The 23,417-nt window shown below is 39.6% G+C and overlaps 1 protein-coding gene and 1 long non-coding RNA gene across 4 annotated transcripts in view; one reads left to right on the top strand and one right to left on the bottom strand.

The window, feature by feature from the left end:
* Positions 1 to 23,417, bottom strand: part of GALNTL6 (polypeptide N-acetylgalactosaminyltransferase like 6) — a 1,250,255-nt gene that overhangs the window by 177,260 nt on the left and 1,049,578 nt on the right. The window lies entirely within an intron of this gene.
* LOC115836065 lies at positions 1,780 to 19,743 on the top strand. Of its 2 annotated transcripts, XR_004031068.1 has the most exons (4): positions 1,780 to 1,838; positions 9,012 to 9,050; positions 14,354 to 14,422; positions 14,739 to 19,743. It is a non-coding gene; the product is annotated as an uncharacterized LOC115836065 (long non-coding RNA). The 2 variants fall into 2 exon arrangements; XR_004031067.1 differs by having other exon boundaries at positions 14,354 to 19,743.

Genomic DNA, 23,417 nt, shown 5'->3' with positions numbered 1-23,417 from the left:
CCAGAAGATGGTAAAAGGATGTAGGCTGGCATCTAAATGGAAATATACTACAGTCTTTTCTCACAAGTAATTCTACCTTAGATGACATTGGAAATAAGTTCACATTATGTTGAGAGTGAGTGTTAAGGATTGAATGTAGAGTAGTGGTTAGGAGCCCAGACTTGGGAAGCAGACGGATGTGGGGATGGAAAAGCCCACCCCGCTTTTCTCATGGAGAAATCCCACCTCTGCATGCACTTTATGCTCCAGACCTTTCTGAATCAGGTCATGCCCTTCTTGGCCCCTTTCCTTTTTTTGTCTTTTTCTCCAGCTCCCTTGTAGATCTTTCCTGACGCACACTCCACTAAGAAATCAAATACACACAAATTTGTGTCTTAAGCTGTGCTTTCAGACAACTCCACCTATATCAGTTTCCTTACTATTTTTGTTTATTTTAGAAATTTATATTAGGTGGATTTGATTTATATTCATCATTTTAAGCTTGTCTTCTTAAATATTTTGTATTTTAAACTTACTAGTAGCCACAAATTATTTGCAGTAGAATTCTTCTGTCCCCTTGACTGAATACAATTTTCTTATCCACACTTTCTGCTTTTAAAGACAGCTCTATGCCTTCCAGCATAGAGTATTCTCAAATATACCAAAGAAATCAATTATTTGGAATTAGATCTAGTATTTAATGTCTGCACAATTAGTGGAATGCACAGGATATAACTACACATTAGCAGATTGTCATGGAGCATGTCAGCCTGATAGATTATGGTGTGCTGAGAGGTAATGGCCAGAACAAATTTTAGAAGGCAGAATTGTGTTCCTCAGTTCATTTGTTCGGTGCCCTCCGGTCCCAGGATTAAAAATAGGAAAGAAAAGTGAAAAGGAAAGAGTGCTCAGTATTTTAGATTTGTGCAGTACTCCATGAATGGCCAAATCTTCTATATACAATTTCATCTGATGCTTAGACCAGTGATGAAGTACAGAGTGTTGCTCTCATATGGGAATTGGGTCCCACGGGTGCCCAGCACAAGGTGCTTCCATTAGAAGTTTCAGAGACATGTCCCAATGCAGATTGGCTGATTCCCAGCTTGGTGCTCCTGTTATATTCTACCAGTGAAATAGCTAGATAAATTTACATTTCTATTTGCCCTAGTAATTCTTGGAATTTATAGAGCTTGCAAAGATCCACTGGTGCATTGTTCTGAAGTACAATAGTATGCATCTTAAAAGCAGGTTTTCTCTGTTATAAAAAGGCAGACAATTAACATTTCAACTGCCTGGATTCTTTCTTCTTAGATTTTTATATCATATATTCATATCCTTTTTTATCTCCCTAAATTTTATAATGTTTTCCTCTTCCTAGCTGCCAAAGATGCTGAGAAGATAAAGTGTGAAAACGGATTTTCCATGTGCTTTGACCTACTGGGAGGCAGGGTCTCCATTTAAGCTGGGTGGTATTAGCTCTAAGAGCCTGTGATTATTGCATAGTGTTGTGATGGACTTTGCAGGATTTGAATCATTTATCTGTATTTATGCATCCCTTCAGGCATTGCAAATTGCAGTCACCAGGTCACCCCTGGCTTCTAAATATTCAGTTTTGGCTGTAAATAGAATAGAAAACTGCATGTAGCTCATTCTATTCACTGCTGTGTTCTGATAATACAAAAATAGAGCCCAAAGGATCCTCTTCTGACCTTTGTAATATGATGTTTATTAGCATTCCCTTGGGGTACTAATTATGCAAGTATGTGTGCAAGAGATGACTCTCCTCTTATTTGTGTGTTTCAGGTGTTCTTATTCTGCTACCACTCCAATTGGATGGTTCAGATAACCATATTCCGAAGGTATGCTTTCCTCCCTGTGTGGTCATAATGTTCTCTGTTCCCTACAGCTGAAAAAGAGAAAGCCATTGATTTTGCTGAATGTCATGGGCCACAGGCATACCTGCCTGTGTTACAAAGATAGGGAGGTCTGGCCATGTGATGAAGCCTGATATTGTCTGGAGAATTAAAGCTTTGCTGTTAGCCTTAGTGGCGAAGAACGTGAGGTGCTCAGAAAGCATTGTGCGCCTTCATCTCCTTTGCCCTCACCACATTGTACAGGTGATGTAGGCTGAGACTTATACGGACAAATCAGCAACACCAGGAAGATTTCACTTTATTGCTGCTGAGGAAGCCCATTTTCCTCTCTCATTTTTCTTCCTGCCACCATGCTCCTATGCCCTGATGCAGAAGGATAGAGGCTTCTTCTTGCTCTGGAGACCTGCCAGCCCTCTTCAGTTTTCTGACTGTCTTCAGATGTACCACCTCTGTCCTCTAAAGCCACAAACACCTACTTAGCATCTACTAAGCTATGTCAGGAAGTGCACTCCATAGTAGACTTTTCACTTTATAGCACGGGTGGCAGACATACTTATTACAACATAGCTATAAGTAGGGGGGATGTTATACGCTTTTTGTCCTAGGCAGTCCTGGTTTATGCTTATTGCCCAGGGTAATGATTAATAGCACCCTCTTTTATTCTTAGGAGTGTCTCCTTTTGGGCAACAAATTAATGAATGTCAAGATTAGCATACTCAGAAGATTCTGAAAATTCCATTTCTTCCAGATAGTTTTCTCAGACTTTTAAAGACTGAATGAGGGACCCCTTCTACATATTTCCATGAAGCTTGGAGACACACCTGTCTATTTGCTATTCCACTCTAACCTATATCCTCTCTGAGGACAAGATCCGGATTCTCAGACATCAATTTATTCTCATTTGCCATAGGACTGACATATAGAATGCACTCAGTTTTTGATTGAATTAATTATTAAATTCATAGCACAAGCCCATACTACAGATAGGGATGTGGGTCAGGGAAAATGGTCTAGAGAAAGATGTGCTTGTTACAGCCCTGAAGGGTGAGTGGGAATTGGCCAGGGAAAAGGCAGGGCAATTCAGACACAGCAGCAGTATCCTCACTGCAAGAGGTAGGAGAAACCACAGGACATGGCAGAATCTTAGGGTGTGAGGGCCAGAGCAAATGTGAAGCCGGGAGGCAGTAAGTGCAGGCTGGTTGAGTGGAGGGACCGTGTGTAATGCTGAGGAGTTTGGACTTTGTCAGGTAATGTAACAATAACCAACAATGATCAACATCTAACTATATGCCAGACACTGGGCTAAGTGCTTTGCATGTTTTATCTTCATCTATTCTCACAACTCCCCTGTGAGTTAGATACAGTTCTTATCCCCACTGGACAATGGAAAAAACTCAGGTTAAAGAGTTTCAGTGATCTGACTGATGTCATATGGTTGTGTGGATTTGAATCAAGAGAGTGTGACACCAAAGCCTAGCCCATGCTCCTTCTCCTTCTCTCTCTCTTTCTTCCCACCTCTTTCCTCTCTCTCGTATATGCACTCACACACACCATCCCAGAGTCAATGAGGATTTACTGAAGGGTTTAAGCTGGAAATGGCATCATCAGATTTCTATTTTAGAGAGGCTATGTAGGGAGGTGTTTGGGATTCAAAGTTTGGAGCAGGATACCTGAACAGGTTTCCTAGGTGGGAAGGCTAAGAGGCTGTTACAGGCATCCAAGTGGGAAGGGTGAGAACCTGATCCAAGGTGAAGGCAGTAAGGATGGGAAGAAGGAAAGAGTCCAAGAGATTGTGAGCACATTGGATCACAAGAAGTCGAAAGAGAGATTGAAAATGTGGTCTCACTTAGAAGGTTTGTCTCTTTGGAAATCAGGTAGGTGGCAGTGCAATTCCCTGAAACTGAGAGTCAGGCATGGAAACAGGTGGGATTACGAGTTCAGTTTGGGGCATGTTTGATTTGAGTTGTCTGTGCAATATCCAAATCGAGTTATTAAATACGTAGTAGAATGTGCAGGACTGGAGACTCTGGAGAAAGACCTGGGGTAGTGGTACAGATGTCTGTAGACATAAAAGTCATCAGCATAAAATCAGATGAAAAGACCCAGGATAAACATGGAGTGAGAACAGAAGAGGCCCAGGGCATGAGGAAACTAGAGGCTCATGAAGGACAGAAGAGAGAGACAGGAGGAAAGTCAGGACAAAATCATGTCACAGAAGCCAAGAGAAGAGACAGAGCAAGAGGAGGTGATATAAAATGGCCTAATGTATCTTTTAGAAAATAATTAAACAGCGATGTATGTGTATATTTTAAAAGTTTGCAAATCTAAATTGGTACATAAAGGTATCACAATTATAGCTGTTGTTCACCTCATTAATCAAAACTCTAATATTATCTGACTACTATAAAATATACCTTAATTTAAACTTACTGTTCCCATTGATTTAAAGTTTTTGCTTTCGGGAAACAGAAAGACCTCAGCCAAAATTTCCACAAATGTCATCCAAACCAGCTGTCACTTTTGACTCTACTGAATGAGACTGTGAATATTATCAGGACTGTAGTCTTGCAGTGCTGTGCATGGGACTTTCTGAACAAACAGCGTTTATCTTGATGTCATCACCCCAGTTCCTCTGGATCAAATAGTGCAGTGTTGGCATTTTTATGGAATGGGTCACTAGACCCAGATGAAGAAAAATTGAAGTTTTTGTGCCCTAGTGCACCAGCTTTTTCTCTATGACAGCAGTTTTGTCCTTGTCCTTGATATAGATATTTGAAACACTCAAGTCTAATGAATTTTCTGCTCTGCCTGGAAATGTTCCCTTGGTGGCCCATGGCAAACTTGAAAAAATATTGTAAAGGTTATCAAAGGTTAATAGTTTCTCAACTTCTTTTTTTTCTAGGAAGATAACAAAACCCAAATCCTTTCAGGCAAGAAGATCCAATAATGCAACTATAATTATAACAGTGACAGTCTATGGCTATTGTTCCCCTGATAATTCACCTTTATCTAAAAGTTTTACTTTATTTATATTGACACCTGTCCCCTTCCAAAATAATTTTAAATACTTTTACATTTGCTGAGGAGAGCTTTACTTCCAACTATGTGGTCAATTTTGGAATAGGTGTGGTGTGGTGCTGAAAAAAATGTATATTCTGTTGATTTGGGGTAGAGAGTTCTGTAGATGTCTATTAGGTACACTTGGTGCAGAGCTGAGTTCAATTCCTGGATATCCTTGTTAACTTTCTGTCTCGTTGATCTGTCTAATGTTGACAGTGGGGTGTTAAAATCCTCAGCAAATGTAAAAGAACAGAAATTGTAACAAACTGTCTCTCAGACCACAGTGCAATCAAACCAGAACTCAGGATTAAGAAACTCACTCAAAACCACTCAACTACATGGAAACTGAACAACCTGCTCCTGAATGACTACTGGGTACATAATGAAATGAAATAAAGATGTTCTTTGAAACCAACGAGAACAAAGACACAACATACCAGAATCTCTGGGACACATTCAAAGCAGTGTGTAGAGGGAAATTTATAGCACTAAATGCCCACAAGAGAAAGCAGGAAAGATCCAAAATTGACACCCTAACATCACAATTAAAAGAACTAGAAAAGCAAGAGCAAACACATTCAAAAGCTAGCAGAAGGCTAGAAATAACTGAAATCAGAGCAGAACTGAAGGAAATAGAGACAACCCTTCAAAAAAATTAATGAACCCAGGAGCTGGTTTTTTGAAAAGATCAACAAAATTGATAGACCACTAGCAAGACTAATAAAGAAGAAAAGAGAGAAGAATCAAATAGATGCAATAAAAAATGATAAAGGGGATATCACCACCGATCCCACAGAAATACAATCTACCATCAGAGAATACTACAAACACCTCTACGCAAATAAACTAGAAAATCTAGAAGAAATGGATAAATTCCTCAACAAATACACCCTCCCAAGACTAAACCAGGAAGAAGTTGAATCTCTGAATAGACCAATAACAGGCTCTGAAATTGTGGCAATAATCAATAGCTTACCAACCAAAAAGAGTCCAGGACCTGATGGATTCACAGCCGAATTCCACCAGACGTACAAGGAGGAGCTGGTACCATTCCTTCTGAAACTATTCCAATCGATAGAAAAAGAGGGAATCCTCCCTAACACATTTTATGAGGCCAGCATCGTCCTGATACCAAAGCTTGGCAGAGACATAACCAAAAAAGAGAATTTCAGACGAATATCCTTGATGAACATTGATGCAAAAATCCTCAGTAAAATACTGGCAAACCGAATCCAGCAGCACATCAAAAAGCTAATACACCATGATCAAGTGGGCTTCATCCCTGGGATGCAAGGCTGCTTCAACATATGCAAATCAATAAATGTAATCCAGCATACAAACAGAACCAAAGACAAAAACCACATGATTTTCTCAATAGATGCAGAAAAGGCCTTTGACAAAATTCAACAACCCTTCATGCTAAAAACTCTCAATAAATTAGGTATCGATGGGATGTATCTCAAAATAATAAGAGCTATCTATGACAAATCCACAGCCAATATCATACTGAATGGGCAAAAACTGGAAGCATTCCCTCTGAAAACTGGCACAAGACAGGGATGCCCTCTCTCACCGCTCCTATTCAACATAGTGCTGGAAGTTCTGGCCAGGGCAATCAGGCAGGAGAAGGAAATAAAGGAAAAGAGGAAGTCAAATTGTCCCTGTTTGCAGATGACATGATTGTATACCTAGAAAACCCCATTGTCTCAGCCCAAAATCTCCTTAGGCTGATTAGCAACTTCAGCAAAGTCTCGGGATACAAAATCAATGTACAAAAATCACAAGCATTCTTGTACACCAATCACAGACAAACAGAGAGCCAAATCATGAGTGAACTCCCATTCACAATTGCTTCAAAGAGAATAAAATACTTAGGAATCCCACTTACAAGGGATGTGAAGGACCTCTTCAAGGAGAACTACAAATCACTGCTATAACCAGAATGTTATAATGAAATAAAAGAGGATACAAACAAATGGAAGAACATTCCATGCTCATGGGTTGGAAGAATCAATATCGTGAAAATGGCCATACTGCCCAAGGTAATTTATAGATTCAATGCCATCCCCATCAAGCTACCAATGACTTTCTTCACAGAATTGGAAAAAACTACTTTAAAGTTCATATGGAACCAAAAAAGAGCCCGCATTGCCAAGTCCATCCTAAGCCAAAAGAACAAAGCTGGAGGCATCACGCTACCTGACTTCAAACTATACTACAAGGCTACAGTAACCAAAACAGCATGGTACTGGTACCACAACAGAGACATAGATCAATGGAACAGAACAGAGCCCTCAGAAATAATGCCGCATATCTACAACTATCTGATCTTTGACAAACCTGACAAAAACAAGAAATGGGGAAAGGATTCCCTATTTAATAAATGGTGCTGGGAAAACTGGCCAGCCGTATGCAGAAAGCTGAAACTGGATCCCTTCCTTACACCTTATACAAAAATTAATTCAAGATGGATTAAAGACTTACATGTTAGACCTAAAACCATAAAAACCCTAGAAGAAAACCTAGGCAATGCCATTCAGGACATAGGCGTGGGCAAGGACTTCATGACTAAAACACGAAAAGCAATGGCAACAAAGCCAAAATTGACAAATGGGATCTAATTAAACTAAAGAGCTTCTGCACAGCAAAAGAAACTGCCATCAGAGTGTACAGGCAACCTACAGAATGGGAGAAAATTTTTGAAACCTACTCATCTGACAAAGGGCTAATATCCAGAATCTACAATGAACTCATACAACTTTACAAGAAAAAAACAAACAACCCCATCAAAAAGTGGGCAAAGGACATGAACAGACACTTCTCAAAAGAAGACATTTATGCAGCCAAAAAACACATGAAAAAATGCTCATCATCACTGGCCATCAGGGAAATGCAAATCAAAACCACAATGAGATACCATCTCACACCAGTTAGAATGGTAATCATTAAAAAGTCAGGAAACAACAGGTGCTGGAGAGGATGTGGAGAAATAGGAACACTTTTACACGGTTGGCGGGACTGTAAACTAGTTCAACCATTGTGGAAGTCAGTGTGGCGATTCCTCAGGGATCTAGAACTAGAATACCATTTGACCCAGCCATCCCATTACTGGGTATATACCCAAAGGACTATAAATCATGCTGCTATAAAGACACATGCACACGTATGTTTACTGCGGCACTATTCACAATAGCAAAGATTTGGAACTAACCCAAATGTCCAACAACAATAGACTGGATTAAGAAAATGTGGCACATATACACCATGGAATACTATGCAGCCATAAAAAATGATGAGTTCATGTCCTTTGTAGGGACATGGATGAAACTGGAAACCATCATTCTCAGTAAACTATCGCAAGGACAAAAAACCAAACACCGCATGTTCTCACTCCTAGGTGGGAATTGAACAATGAGAACTCATGGACACAGGAAGGGGAACATCACACTGCGGTGACTGTTGTGGGTTGGGGGGAGTGGGGAGGGACAGCATTAGGAGATATACCTAATGCTAAATGATGAGTTAATGGGTGCAGCAAACCAACATGGCACGTGGATATATATGTAACAAACCTGCATATTGTGCACATGTACCCTAAAACCTAAAGTATAATAATAAAATAAAATAAATTAAAAATAAATAAATAAATAAATAAATGAAATACTTTTAATAAGAGGCATATATACAAACACAGTAAAGATAGAAATAGAACATCAAAGACCATGTCAAGGAAAAAAGGAAACAAATATTCTATAAATCCAATCTAATATACGTGATATGCCTTAACATCCCATGTAACTTTGAGATTTCTAATAGATTAAACTAAGCTTTCTTTTAAGGATCTGGAAATATTGTTAATCAACATTTTCCCATTTTATCTTAAGCAGCCCTATAAATAGATGACTATATATTATAAGTGAAAAAAACTGAAATAGAGATATCATGGCTTCTCCAAGGGAAACAGCAAACTGTTATATAAGCAGAATGGACCCATACGAAAATTACTTATGCCACCTTCTAAATAGGGACACAGCATTCTTGATTAATTTCACAAATTCTTCTAGTACTTCTCAAATTATTCTATTTCTTCTTTCTTAGGGTTTTTCCAACACTGTAAGCTGTTCTTCATCTTACTAGGTGAGCTCCATTCTACTTATTTATGATTCTGGCTAGGAAAGGGGAGAAAGCATTGATGAATGCTATCGGTGGGTTACTGTGTGCTTTCAGGAAGGGGGTAAGGAGCAGATGAATGGGAAAGGGTCTGAGAAGGATGTGCTGGGATTCCTAAGTTAGGAAGCAAGAGCTTGTTGGTAGGTGTATTCGTCTGGTCTCATGCTGCTAATAAAGACATACCTGAGACTGGGTAATTTATAATGGAAAGAGGTTTAATTGACTCACAGTTCCACATGGCTGGGGAGGCCTCACAGTCATGGCAGAAGGCAAAGGAAGAGCAAAGTCACGTCTTACATGGCAGCAGGCAGGAGGGAGCATGTGGAGGGGAATCGTGTGCATCCCATTTATAAAACCATCAGATCTCATGAGACTTATTCACTGTCATGAGAACAGCATGGGAAAGGCCCACTACCATGATTCAATTACCTCCCACTGGGTCCCTCCCATGACACATGGGAATTATGGGAGCTACAATTAAAGATGAGACTTGGGTGGGGACACAGCCAAACCATATAATTCCACCCCTGGCTCCTCCCAAATCTCATTTCCTCATATTTACAAACCAATCATGCCTTTTCAACAGTTCCCCCAATATCTTAACTCATTTCAGCATTAACTCAAAAGTCCACAGTTCACAGCATGAACTCAAAAGTACACAGCTCAAAGTCTCACCTGAGACAAGGCAAATCTCTTCTGCCTATGAGCCTGTAAAATCAAAAGCAAGTTAGTTACTTCCTAAATACAATGGGAGTACAGGCATTGGGTAAATACAGCCATTCCAAATGGGAGAAATTGGCCAAAACAAAGGGGCTACAGATTCCATGCAAGTCTGAAATCCAGTGGGGCAGTCAAATCTTAAAGCTCCAAAATGATCACCTTTGACTCCATGTCTCACTTCCAGGCCACACTGATGCAAGAGATGGGCTCTTACAGCCTTGGGTAGCTCCGTCTGTGCAGATTTGTGGGGTACAGCCCCCTTCCTGGCTGCTTTCTCAGGCTGGTGTTGAGTGCCTGTGGCTTTTCCAGGCACACGGTGGAAGCTGTCAGTGGATCTACCATTCTGGGGCCTGGAGGACGGTGGCCCTCTTCTCACAGCTCCACTAGGTAGTGCCCCAGTGGGGACTCCGTTTGGGGGCTCTGATCCCATCTTTCCCTTCTTCCCTGCCCTAGCAGAGGTTCTCCATGAGGTCCCTGCCCCTGCAGCAAGCTTTTTCCTGAACATCCAGGCATTTCCATACACCCTTTGAAATCTATGTGGAAGTTTCCAAACCTCAATTCTTGACTTCTGTGCACCTGCAGGCTCAACACCACTGGAAGCTGCCAAGACTTGGGGCCTGTACATTCCACAGCCCAAGCTGTACCTTGGCCCCTTTTAGCCATAGCTAGAGCAACTGGGATGCAGGGCACCAAGTCCCTAGGCTGCACACAGCAGGGGGCCCTGGGCCCAGCCCAGGAAACCATTTTTTCCCCCTAGGCTCCTGGGCCTGTGATGGGAGGTGCTGCTGTGAAGTTCTCTGACATGCCCTGGAGACATTTTCCATGTCGTCTTGTTGATTAATATTCAGCTCCTGGTTACTTATGCAAATTTCTGCAGCTGTTTTGAATTTCTCCCCAGAAAATGGGTTTTTTCTTTTTCTTTTTTCTTTTTTTGAGATGAAGTCTCACTCTGTCACCCAGGCTGGAGTGCAGTGGTGTGATCTCGGCTCACTGCAACCTCCACCTCCAGGGTTCAAGTGATTCTTCTGCCTCCGCCTCCTGAGTAGCTCGGACTACAGGTGCATGCCACCATGCCCAGTTAAGTTTTTTGTATTTTTGGTAGAGATGAGGTTTTCACCATATTGGCCAGGCTGGTCTTGAACTCCTGACCTTGTAATCCACCCACCTTGGCCTCCCAAGGGTTTTTCTTTTCTATCCCATTGTCAGGCTGCAAATTTTCCAAACTTTTGTGCTCTGCTTCCTCTTGAACACTTTGCCGCTTAGAAATTTCTTCCGCCTGGTACACTAAATAACCTCTCTCAAGTTCAAAGTTCCGCAGACCTTTGGGGCAGGGGCTAAATGCCACCAGTCTCTCTGCACAGCAAGAGTGACCTTTACTCCAGTTCCCAACAAGTTGTTCATCTCCATTCTAGACCACCTCAACCTGGACTTTATTGTCCATATCACTATCAGCATTTTGGTCAAAGCCATTTAACAAGTCTCTAGGAAGTTCTAATCTTTCCCACATCTTCCTGTCTTCCGAGCTCTCCAAATCTCTAAGAAGTTCCAAACTTTCTCACATTTTCCTATATTCTTCTGAGCCCTCCAAACAGTACCAACCTCTGCCTGTTATCCAGTTCCAAAGTCGCTTCCACATTTTTGGGCCTCTTTACAAAAGCACCCTACTCTATCGGTACCAATTTACTAAATTAGCCTGCTCTCACACTGCTAATAAAGACATACCTGAGACTGGGTAATTTATAAAGGAAAGAGATTTAATTGACTCACAGTTCCACATGGCTGGGCAGGCCTCACAATTATGATGGAAGGCGAATGAGGAGCAAAGTCATGTCTTACATGGTGGCAGGCAAGAGTGTGTACAGGGGAACTCCCCTTTATAAAACCATCAGATGTCCTAAGACTTATACACTATCATGAGAACAGCATGGGAAAGAACCACCTCCATGATTCAATTACCTCCCACTGGGTCCCTCCCATGACATGTGGGAATTATGGGTGCTATAATTCAAGATAAGATGTGGGTGAGGACACAGCCAAACCATATTGGTAGGACTGAGCTAAAGTTTAAAATCCACAGCAGGCATGCTCCCAGGCTCACTCTTGCATGTAATCTCCACCTTGATTATCTTCCTACATAAGCTGAACAAGACATTGATTTCATTATGGTAACCACAGTTGTCTTATTCAAGTCCTTATGATCTATACCTGGATTAATCCAGGAAGTGAAAGTTTCTTCAGGGTAGATGCTTTGAAATGGGCTCAAATGACTGACAGAACACACACACACACACACACACACACACACAAGCAAAAACCAAGCCAGACAACACCCTTACACAGCAAAGTTTTTCCAGAAACAGGAGAGTTTAGGCATAACCTACTGATGAGACAAAAAGTTTATTTCTCACCAGCTTATCCTCAAATCTCACCTAACCCAGTGCATTCTAAAATATATTCTCTGCTAAATGAAGTTTCTAAATATTAGTTTGTATGTCCTATCAATCATTATGAAGAACATAGTCTTCATTTTTACATGACAAAAGAAAATAGCATCCAAGTTTCTCTTCTGTAAGCTAAGCACGATGCCTTGAGCTGTAGATTGTTTTTCTCAAGCTTATCGATATTGCTGATGGACGGAGTGACATTTATATGAAGAGGCCATATGGGATTCTGTAACCACTTAAGCACTTTTTAAGCACAGCACTTATTAAACAAAAACAACCAGAATTATCAGGAAAAGATTATTTCCAAGTTGGTAAGTAATTATTGTGAAGTAGCAGTGTAAAAATCACCTATAAAATGTACTAATGGCTGAGTAGGATGCCAGTGATTTAAGCATCATTAATGTGATTTGGTTTTAACCGCTACATTTTAGTAACAATTTTAGGCATCATTTTCATATATATTTTCCTCGTAAATATTATTTAGAAGCATCTTCTCTTACTTCACTTATAAGCATTATAGTAAGATAGAGTTTATTTTCTATGCAATCTTTATTAGTTTTCCTAGTTTCCTCAGCACTTTTTGGTAGAGTATCTGGTTGTAGCACTTTTTGGTAGAGTATCTAAGACTCAGATGTTCTGAGTCATAGAGGTTATTTCTTTTAAGTAGAAGGCTGGGGATATTTAACCTCAATAAATGTACTTTTTTGTTGTTGTGAAATAAAGATTAATAAGGTCCAACTTAAGTCTGTCTTAAACTTGCCAATTTTGGTCTTAATGTATTTGGAAGCAATTAGATGCTAGTTTTTGTCATTATGCTTGCACTTGATTTTCTTAAAAACAAAAGCTGTCTAATTTTCAGCTCTTGAACAAAATCAAAATATGAATTCTATATTCCTTAGTATAATATGCTGCAGATCATAAGTATTTGAGTCAGAAGTAGTCTGTGTCCTCAAATTGGTTACAGTCTCATCAGTGAACAATATATGTGCAATACAGAAGTATACACAGAACCTATAAAGTGTAAAACACTATGTTTGTATCATTGAGCAGTGGTCCCCAACTTTTGGCACCAGGGATCGGTTTCATGGAAGATAATTTTCCCACAGACCAAAGTCAAGGGGGTTTGGGGATGATTTGAGTGCATTACATTTATTGTGCACTTTATTTCTATTATTATGACATTGTAACGTAAAACGAAATAATTATACAACTCACCATAATGTAGAAACAGCAGGAGCCCTGAGCTTATTTTTTCTGCAACTAGACAGTCCCATCTGGGGGTGATGGGAGACAATGACAGATCATCAGGTATTAGATTCTCAGAAGGTGCACGCAACCTAGATCCCTCAATGTACAGTTCACAATAGGGTTCACACTCCTATGAGAATCTAATGCTGCTGCTGATCTGACAGGAGGTGGAGCTCAGGCAGTAATGCAAGCAATGGGGAGTGCCTGTAAATACAAATGAAGTTTTGCTCGCTTGCCGGCCTCTACCTCCCGCTGTGTGGCTTGGTTGCTAACAGGCCACAGATGGGTACTTGTCTGTGGCCTGGTGTTTGAGGACCTCTTCCTCAGACGACGGAGTTAGCTACATATTTGAATCTGTTCTAGTTCAAAGTAGTATGCCTTTCAAAGTGATCACAATTTTTCATTGTCTTTATTGTTATGGTTTTATCCCTTCATGATATTTTTAATGACAATAAAAATAACGGATGTTTATTAAATACCTGTGACCTCAGGTACCATTTTCATTGCCTTACATGTTTTGTTTTATTTAATTTCAAAACAACCCATGAGGGAAACAAAGCCCAGAGTGAGGTTTTGTAGTGAAGAATGGGCCTGGAAACCACACGCAGGCCCAGTCTGTTTCTGGAGCCTCTGTTTGGGCTGTGTGACCCAAAGATAACAAAACCCTAGCAAATCGCCACTGAAGGATCACCGAGTCAGACTGCTCCGACATTTGTTTTAATGTATCATTCCTCTCAAAGTCTCAGCAGCTGTTTTAACACAAAAACACCCAGGGTTCCCTTGCTCTATATGTGTCTGATGATTTGGTCAGATAATTTGCATAATTTGAGTACTTCTGTGAATTTTTTTTTATTTCAGATATTCAGCATCACCGTAACCTCCTACTGCCCTGTGTTAAACAGGCCTTTGAGATGATTGCTTAAGCAGGTATCTCCATGTCTCCTTATTTCTTTCCTTGCGTGTTCCTTCAAAAAAATTTTTTTGTAGAAAAATATAACCAGAGGTGTAAGTATTTTCTTTCCCCTGCCAAGCTGCAATTTGAAATAGCGGCAGGCCAAAAGTAGTTACGTATGTGGATTTGTCTCTGCTTTCTCTGCAACTTTTATAAACAGATCAGTTCAGTAGTTCAGTATAATTCATGGGAGGATGGGAAACTAATTTGCTTATTATAAATGGACTTGACCTGGATAACAAACGAATTAAAAATAACAATAAACAAGATAACTGTATCACTTCTTTCCAGAGTTTTGTATTATTGGGGGAGCTGTGTTGGCCAGCCATACAGAGAAAATACTAGTCAGGCTATAGTATTGCTGGATTCATTATATTTGGAGCAAGTAAACTATGAAAAATTCTACACCACCTTCACCACAACTCAGCATTAAAACAGCTGCAAAAGTGAGGTGACAGTGAATTATGGAGATAAGTATATTTTGTCAATTTTTAATACTTCTTAGTAATCATTTATGATTTACTAAAAAAGCAAACCCTGTAGTATACAGTATTACATTTGATCTGCCTTGTCTTATATAAGTATGATTTTATTTGTAAGCCCTTCATTTTTTGCTTTTTATTCTATCCCTGTTAATTTTTTTCTCAAACCTGTCTATTCTGTCTCTGTAGTGGATAGTTACTAATTTCTTGCATTGTATCATTTACTTAACGAACGGCAGCATTATTTCCCTTTAAGGAATTTCCTCTCCCTTGTTTGGTGCAAGTCTCGGAGGATGATAAATCAATATATTCTTATCTTCTAACAAAGATGTGGAAAAGATCTCTATGGGCTTCTTATACTGAAGCACTTCATGTACTGCCTTGGTATAACCAAGAGCCAGGACATGACCAAATCTCCTGCAATCTTGAATCTTGAACAAGGATGAGAACAAGGATGAAGCTAGAGTCACCTTTCTTGCATTTATTACAGGGGTGACACCAGGTAAAACTATAATAATTTTCCTTCAACAAGACCTCTGGAACTTCCTGTTCCTTTGTGTGATCTTCAGTCTTTCCTTTGACCTTGGGAGCTCTGCCATATCTTGTCATTAAATTCCATTTTTGTTGAAGTTGGTTTGAGTCCATTTCTGTTGCTTGCAGTGAAGAAATTGTAGTTAATATGATTCTTGACCCCATTTTCTTTTCCTTTATCATTGTTTTTTTTTTTTTTCCCTGACCACTCTGGCTTGCATTTCATTCCATTTTGTTGACTCATTATCTTCTTGAATCCTTAAACTTTGTTGTTTATTTTTTTTCAAGAGACCATAATTTCTTTGATTTCATGGAGATGGGTTTGTTCATTTTTAATTTTTTTTGTGGGTATAGTTTTTCTAATGTATATTTTTCATTTGTCTTTGTTACAACTTTTCCCTGCATTATCTAGTGCAAGTCCCAGTCACGTTCCTATCTGGTTGTTCATCTTTGAGTGGGGCCATTTTTTTTGGGTCAGCTCGTTAGGCTGCTGGATATTGAAGAGTAGGTACCATGTGAATGAGCAGGAACAGTAGACAGCTTAGATTTTAGTCTACTTAGTGCTTTCTCACCAACACTATGCCATGACAGTAGGTTTCATGTTGGTCAGGCTGGTCTTGAACTCCTGACCTCAAGTGATCCACCCACCTCGGCCTCCCAAAGTGCTGGGATTACAGGCGTGAGCCACTATGCCTGGCCAGCACCCAAAGGTTTTCTTTGGATTTTCTCTACCTCTTGTTATTTGCATGGGTTGCTCCATTGCCTCAGGTTTCTGCTCAAATGATATCATACGAGAGAAGAATTTCCGACTTCCCTGTTGAAAATAACTCCTTCAACCCCTCTGCCTGTAATCTCTGTCCCCTTACCTTGCTTTATATTTACTCACAGATCTTACATTTTTGCAGGTTATGTTTACTTTTCTGCATGATTTTCTGCTGGAGTATGAGCTCCAAGAAGACAAACATATTGCCATTTTGTTTATTCCTATGTCCTCAGCTCCGGACATAATGATAAAGTTGGCGTACAGTGAAAGCAGCACTTTAAAATTGAGAAGTGTTGTTTCTATTATCAGAGGAGTTGCCTAGTTAAAGGGAATGTCACCCCTTTTTCATCATGCTTCCTGCTGTGCCATTGAAAAATGCATTTTGGGAAATTATATCTAAATTGAGTACTATTCAATAATTCCCATAAAGTGCAACTCCAAAGATACTTCTCAAGGACACAGACTCTTGTCCCGGCTTAGAACTCTTCAGGAGGGAAGTAGAAATTAAGTGAACTCCATGTTTAAAGTATTTTCAAAGGATTGCCTGCAGAGTAATCAGGGACAACAGGTCACCACGGATTAGTCTCCAGTTACACTCAACCCACCCCCACTAAGGTAAATGAAACACAGCAAAGAGCCATTTCCTTCCTCAAAGTCAAGATTTGCTTTATTGGGGATTATTTTTATATCTTTTACAGGCTTATGAGTAGAATTTAAATTCAGAGAATTGCTTTTATCCCATTCATTAAAGAATCACTGGATTTTAAAGACTTTTTTAAAAAGACTAGAAAACTTTGGCCTTAAATTCATGTACCTTTTCAATAATTCAGGTCATTCTTAGTGAGATATGTCAATTAAGTGACCCCAATACAATTTTCTCAAAAAGAACAGCAATGCACTTTTATATTTTCAGGGGAATAGTCTGAAAATGTTAGTTCTCTTGTTAAGTTTAGTTCACCTATCCCTTTCCTTCAGATAAGTCTTTTCAAATTCCAATGCCTTGCACATATATATTGATATAATAGGCCTTTTTTCCAGGATCTTTCCAACGTGTCTCATAGTGATCCTGCGTTAAACAGACGGGGGCCACACACTTTGCTAAGTGGATGAGACACAGGGCTTTAATGATGTGGCCCGTGTTCAGGCCAAAAGCTGAAGATGAGACCATCCTCAGCTTTTGATCAGACCATGGCTAATACTCTTAGAGGCAGACCCCACTTCTTTCCTTTGGATGCACACTGCCCTAATCCAGGCTTCAGGGGCAAGGGAATAAAAGGTAATTATAATATTTCATTTACTGCCTGCCTTCAGGGATTAACATGGAAGTCCAATGCAATTACATGGTGACAGTGATGAAGACTGAAGTCGGTGGAGCTGCCTGTCTTGGCCACATAAAGCAGGTCATCCAGTTACCGCTGGACAGCAATTTCCAGAAAATCCTGTAATTAGGTTGTGAAACGGTGGCAAAAAGGATGAACTGAGGAGGCAGATGTGCGGCCCAAAGTAATTTGGTTTCTACTAAAATGTGCTGCAACCCACATCCTTCCTATTTATTAAAGCCCTATAATATACCATGTTACACCATTATGGAGGGTAATGGGGAGTCAGGCACTTAACTGTAATGAAATTAGATTCCCCCTTGCCTGCACCAGAGGCACAGTGACATTTTCTTGTAAAAGCTGTGAAAGTGGTTTCTTAAAAATAGGCTTGACAAAGAAACACTGAAATCCTTTTTACCATAAAGAATAAAAAAGCTGAAAGCTGATGAGTTTGGACACTTTATTATCCCCTTGTCCTGCCTGCTTTTAATTTGAAGCTGTTGTAAAGCCAGACAGGTAGAAGAGTAGAAACCACAGTCAATGAACCTTCATGTTTTATCAGTCGACAAAAAGAAGGAGATTGTTTTCTTGTTTCTAGGAAGTGAACAGCAACAAACAATAATGATCCTGCTGCGCAATTACGGCCCTGACTTCTTGTATTTTCTTGAATTTGCAATGTCTTTTCCTACTTCCTTTTAAAGCATGGATAGGGAAGAAGGCAAAAAAAGTGAAAAGGCTGGAAAATAAGTACCCATATAATGAGATGTTTGAAAATAATTTGCAGGTTTGTGGGGAAAAATGCTGTATGTGGAAAGTTATACTAAAACAATTTTTCTCTGTTTCTCACTATTTTTTTATTGTCCATTTTATCAAATTCTGATTTGACTTGTGCTTTTGAGCTGGCTTTAATTTCAGATGTGAGTTGTTCCAGTCACTCGTTGCATTAAGATAATGTCAGGAATCATCAAGTTGTCAGAAGAAGAATAGTAAATCATCATTTATTTAAGAATCAGCAAGAAGGACCAACTACGCTGATGAGAAACTGAAAATCATTGAGGATAACAATGCAACTGATGAAGCTGTTTTCAATAGATGGCTGGCATTGTTTTAGAAACCATAGCCCTTGAAGAGAGAGGTCAACTGTCCTTCACAAGCAGTACAGTGTGGAGCGCTGGCCTGGACAACTGGGAAGAAAATGCAGTATGGACCTGGCCCTTCAGAGACCCAGCCTGGAAACAAGTTGACATATGTCGATTGCACCATAGACAGTGGGACGTTTTCTGCATATTGACATCCAGGCCTCTCTAAAGAAGAAGAGAGGCACTTAGCAACAACACAGAATCTTCATCATTCAAGCTCCAGGGTGCAACAGGAGCCCATGGCCTTGGGAAACAGCTGTGCAAAAACGAAATGTTACATGCTGAGGAAATTCTGGGTGTTGGTAGAAATTGTATTAATGTGGCCAGTGATAGAATCTAGTCTTTTAAAAAGCAAATACTTAAGGGCTGAAAACTCTTGAGGGAAATCTATGATTTACATTCAGAGACCCTTAGACGTGGCCTGAGATCAGCCAGGAGAACTGAGAAATCAGAAGTTCCAATGAGCTCTCATGACCTTGACTGACTGATTAGAACACGGAAACTGGTCATTCTTTCTCAAGCTGCAGTCATTTCTGTAGTCTTCTCACAACTCCTATTGCATCCCGTAGGATTTGAACTATTTATTATTTACTTAATTCTTTCTTTAAACTTAAATTAATTGAGTTTCATCATGAGCAAAATACCCCTGAAACTATTATTATGTATATATATCTTTCCATTACAATCAAAATAAATACAAAATATTAAAAATAAAAACTGTGTATTTCTACCACTTAGACAAACTTAAGCACCACAGTGGTATGTGAACCACATTTTAGGAAAACTATTTGTAAAACCATTCTCTGTGTGTTTCTTTTTTTTTTTCACCTCAAAGTTCTCAGGATCCTGACTAGCTTTCCACTTGCATAATTCGCTCTCTTCAGATGGGCTCTTTTGCTTTTTGTTTTAAATAAAACATAGCTTTGCTTGAACTTAGATGATGGATTCCTTTAAATTCTGTCTGTAGAAGAAAGCTCAGTAAGGCATCAGTCACTTTTTGTAAAAAGGTGTTCTAGATTTACTGAGGCATCTTTCCCAAGTCAATTTCATAAATATTATTTTACCACCTACTGTTATTTTGCCACCTACTGTTATTTTACCACCTACTACTTACAGCAGGGTCTGTCCTGGTATTCTGAAAGGTACAAAAGAAAAACATGATAGAAGTACTTCCCATTTTTAAAGAGTTTACCGTCTAGTTGTGATGACTTGGAGAGGCATATAACTCACTATAGTACAACACCAAAAGAAAGTGAAAAAGCAGTAACGAGGAGAGAGAGAGAGTTAATTTCAACTAGAAGATCAGGAACATTTTCATAGAAGAAGACATTTGGTTTGGCCTTGAAGAATGGAGAGGGTTTTTTTACAAGTCGATATAGAATGGGGAAACACATTCTAGTTGAAAGGAGTGACTTTTGGGAGACGGGAAAATTTAGGCTATTCTGATAGGATGAGTATAGGGTGTTGAAACTGTCTCTGTCAGGAGAGCGTACAGCAATGTATAATGATGTATATTCTTATAAAAACATAAAAGGCTCCATACAGCTTCCCCTCTAACTCACACAGCTGACTGAAATTTACCATCCATTTTAATTCTTCGGTTTATATTTGCTTAATAAAGATTTTTTTGAATTCAAACTATTTATACTTATATTCTATGACATATACAAAAATACAGTAGGCATTTTCTGTGCTGAAAGAGCTTAAAATTAAATAGTCACAGGAAACTTAGACAAACCAAAGGCCCACTGAGTGTGCAGATTGAGTAGTTACCAGAATTTAGAGTAGGATATGGGCCGAAGTGGATGGGAAGGTGTTGCGGAGGAGGGGAGTCTTCCTCTTGGCTTGAAAAAAGGTAGGAGAAGGAAGTGCGATGAGGAAAAGGGGAAGCATTCTGGGAGTGAATGCATGTGGTATATTTGAGTAAGAGAGTTTGACTTAAATATAGAATACCTGCAGTGAAAACATCTAGGAAGGAAAATTTGGGCCAGATTACATTGGATCTTGAATGCCTGGATAGCAGTTTGGCAATTGCCTTGTATGAAGTTATTGGAGGTTAGTGAGAAAAGAATAAAACAAAAACATAAAAACGTAGAGTTGGAGAGGATATTAGAGGTCATTGAATCTTCTCCCCTCATTTTATGAAGAGTCTAAATTACTTTGCCAATGCTACATAGAATATTTGGCAAGCAGGTTTCCATAAAGCACAGACATAAAAATTATATTAGGAATATAAATCTGGCAGATATTCTCTCTTGTAATGCCCTTTCAACAATACAAATATGTGACCTGAGTGGCAGAATACAATAAGCTATTAGCACAATTCAGTTGATCTGATTAGCTAGTTAGTCACTTTGTAAGGCAGTTAAATGAGTGAATGGGTTGTTGGGGAAGAGTTAAAGCCTCCACATATGAGGTGCTATCCTGAGAGATCAGATATTCATGACTATCTTTGCAGGAATCAGTACAAAAGCCCAGGACACCCAAACGCGGAGGTGAAGATGGAACCTTAAAGACAACTTTGTCAAACTGCATAGTGGGAAGATGAGTGTGGGCCATCCAGACTGTTTTAAAGAGTATACAGCGATGTTGATAGGAGGTACACGATGTGATTATGTGACTATGTTACCTCAGATAGCCTTAAGTAGCTTGTTGGAATTTCTCTCTTCTTGCTGATGTGAAGAAAGCAAGTGACTATGTTGGGGCACCCCTCATGGCAAGGAACTGTGGGTGGTCACCAGCTAACACCCAGAAAAAGCTGAAGCTTTCAGTCACACAGAACTGAATTCTTTCAACAACCTGAGTAAGCTTGCAAATGGATACTTTCCCAGTTGAACTTCAGATGGGACTACAACCTTGGCCTATGTCTTGATTACAGCCTTGTGAAACCCTATGCGGGGCATCCCATTGAGATGTGCTCGGACTCTTGACCTGCAGAAACCATGAGATAATAAATGGGTGTTGTTTAAGTCGTTAATTTTGTGAAAATTGGATTACATAACACTGGGTAACTAATAGGTCCAGCTTAGTACTTAATCTAAAGTAATCGTTCAATAAGTGTTAATTTTTTTCCCCCTCCTCTAGTATATTTATTTTTATGTGATTTTTCCTTGGCTCTTCTTTAAAACACTGTTTATCATAACACACCCATGGGATTGGTGCAACTGGACTTATATCATTTTTAGTACTCATTATTCTTTCTTTGATCCAGTTTATCAGTGACACGGTATTAGTTCCTATAACTCGATTACAATACCAAGGTGCTAATGAAAAATCCAACCCACAAAAATATAAAATAGTCCTATGTATATAAACACATTAGTGTTCTTTCCTTTCCAGAAAACAGTTTTATTATCACTTACTATCTCTACGATCCACTGACTTCTCATTGTCAAATCTCCCTTACCCTGAATAAACACATACTCTAAGTAAACTCAATGTGGCAAGACTGTTAGTTTTCACCAAAAACGTATGTCCCCCTTTCGCAGTGTAGAGTTATTGCCGGAAGATGGCTGCTCACCCAGAAACTCTCTGTCCTAGCACTGTCATGCTTAGTTGTGATCATGTGACTGAATTTAAGTCAACAGGATGTGGGCAGAGGTAATCTATCTCCAAGTCTTGGCCTGCTAATTTTTCCATGTGATCTACCACATCATCTTTCCCTTTACTATCACAAATGAACACTCTGAGGCTATAGGGGCTGATGCAGTTTCAAAATGGAAGGAACCTGGGACTCAAATGTAGGCCCCTCGAATAAGGCTGCCCCTGAAACACTCAGTTGGAATTAGAGTGAAAAAACACTTCAAATATGCTGAGCTGCTGAGGTTTCAGGGTTTACTATAGAAGCTGCTAGGGTTACTGTAATTAATATGCTCTGTAAATGTAGCTTTAAGACAAGCCCCCAACCAGAGGGCAATGCCTAGACACTTCTTATGTGGAAAATCCTGAAGCTGTCACACTTGCCAGGGCTAGGACTGGAGCATTCCCTGAACCTGATGATGGCTCAGATTGGCTGGGGTTGAGATTTTGCTGTCCTCTCTCCTTGGTTACCTAAACCTTCTCTGCCTCTCTACCACCAGCTGGCTGCTGTCCTGGTCTAATCAGGCAGAGCACCCAGAATCTTGTCATTTGAACACTATCTAAACACTTTAAATATTGGGGCTACTTAGAACTCATGTTGCTGTGACCCAGCACTCTCTCCCTACCCCTGACAAGATGAGTCCCTTTGGATGCCAATGTGGGTGAATCAAACGGGAATATGCTTTGCCCCTTTGGAAACTAAACTGGGTTTCTTTGTCTCCAACTTGTGACTGATCCTATTATGAAGTCATTGCCCAACTTCTTTTTATCTTCTGTGCATTCTCAACGATCCCATTGCTACAGAAACAGCATGCCTTGTTGCCATACCTGTCCAAGTTATAATAAATATGTGATCCTGGCCTTAAAGAAGGTTCTTGATTTTAGTTAGTGAACTGAAGCACACATCTTTATTTGTGAGTAGTTGTGACACTAGTCATATATTGTGAAATAATAAGATATACATATATGTATATATGTGTGATATATATATATGTGTTATATATATGTGTGTGTGTATACATATATATATATATACACACACACACATATATATATATAATCTGCCCCTGATTTTTGGCACAAAGCTTCTAAAACCCTTGTAATTTCCTGAGCCGTAGGGGTGCTAGGAGAATCTTAGTTTCTAATATTTGGTCTTT

This window comes from Nomascus leucogenys, chromosome 7b (genome assembly GCF_006542625.1).
Source record: "Nomascus leucogenys isolate Asia chromosome 7b, Asia_NLE_v1, whole genome shotgun sequence".
NCBI classification, from domain to species: domain Eukaryota; kingdom Metazoa; phylum Chordata; class Mammalia; order Primates; family Hylobatidae; genus Nomascus; species Nomascus leucogenys.
The sequence above is the reverse complement of the archived record's forward strand: the minus strand, read 5'-3'. Positions and strand labels throughout refer to the sequence as shown.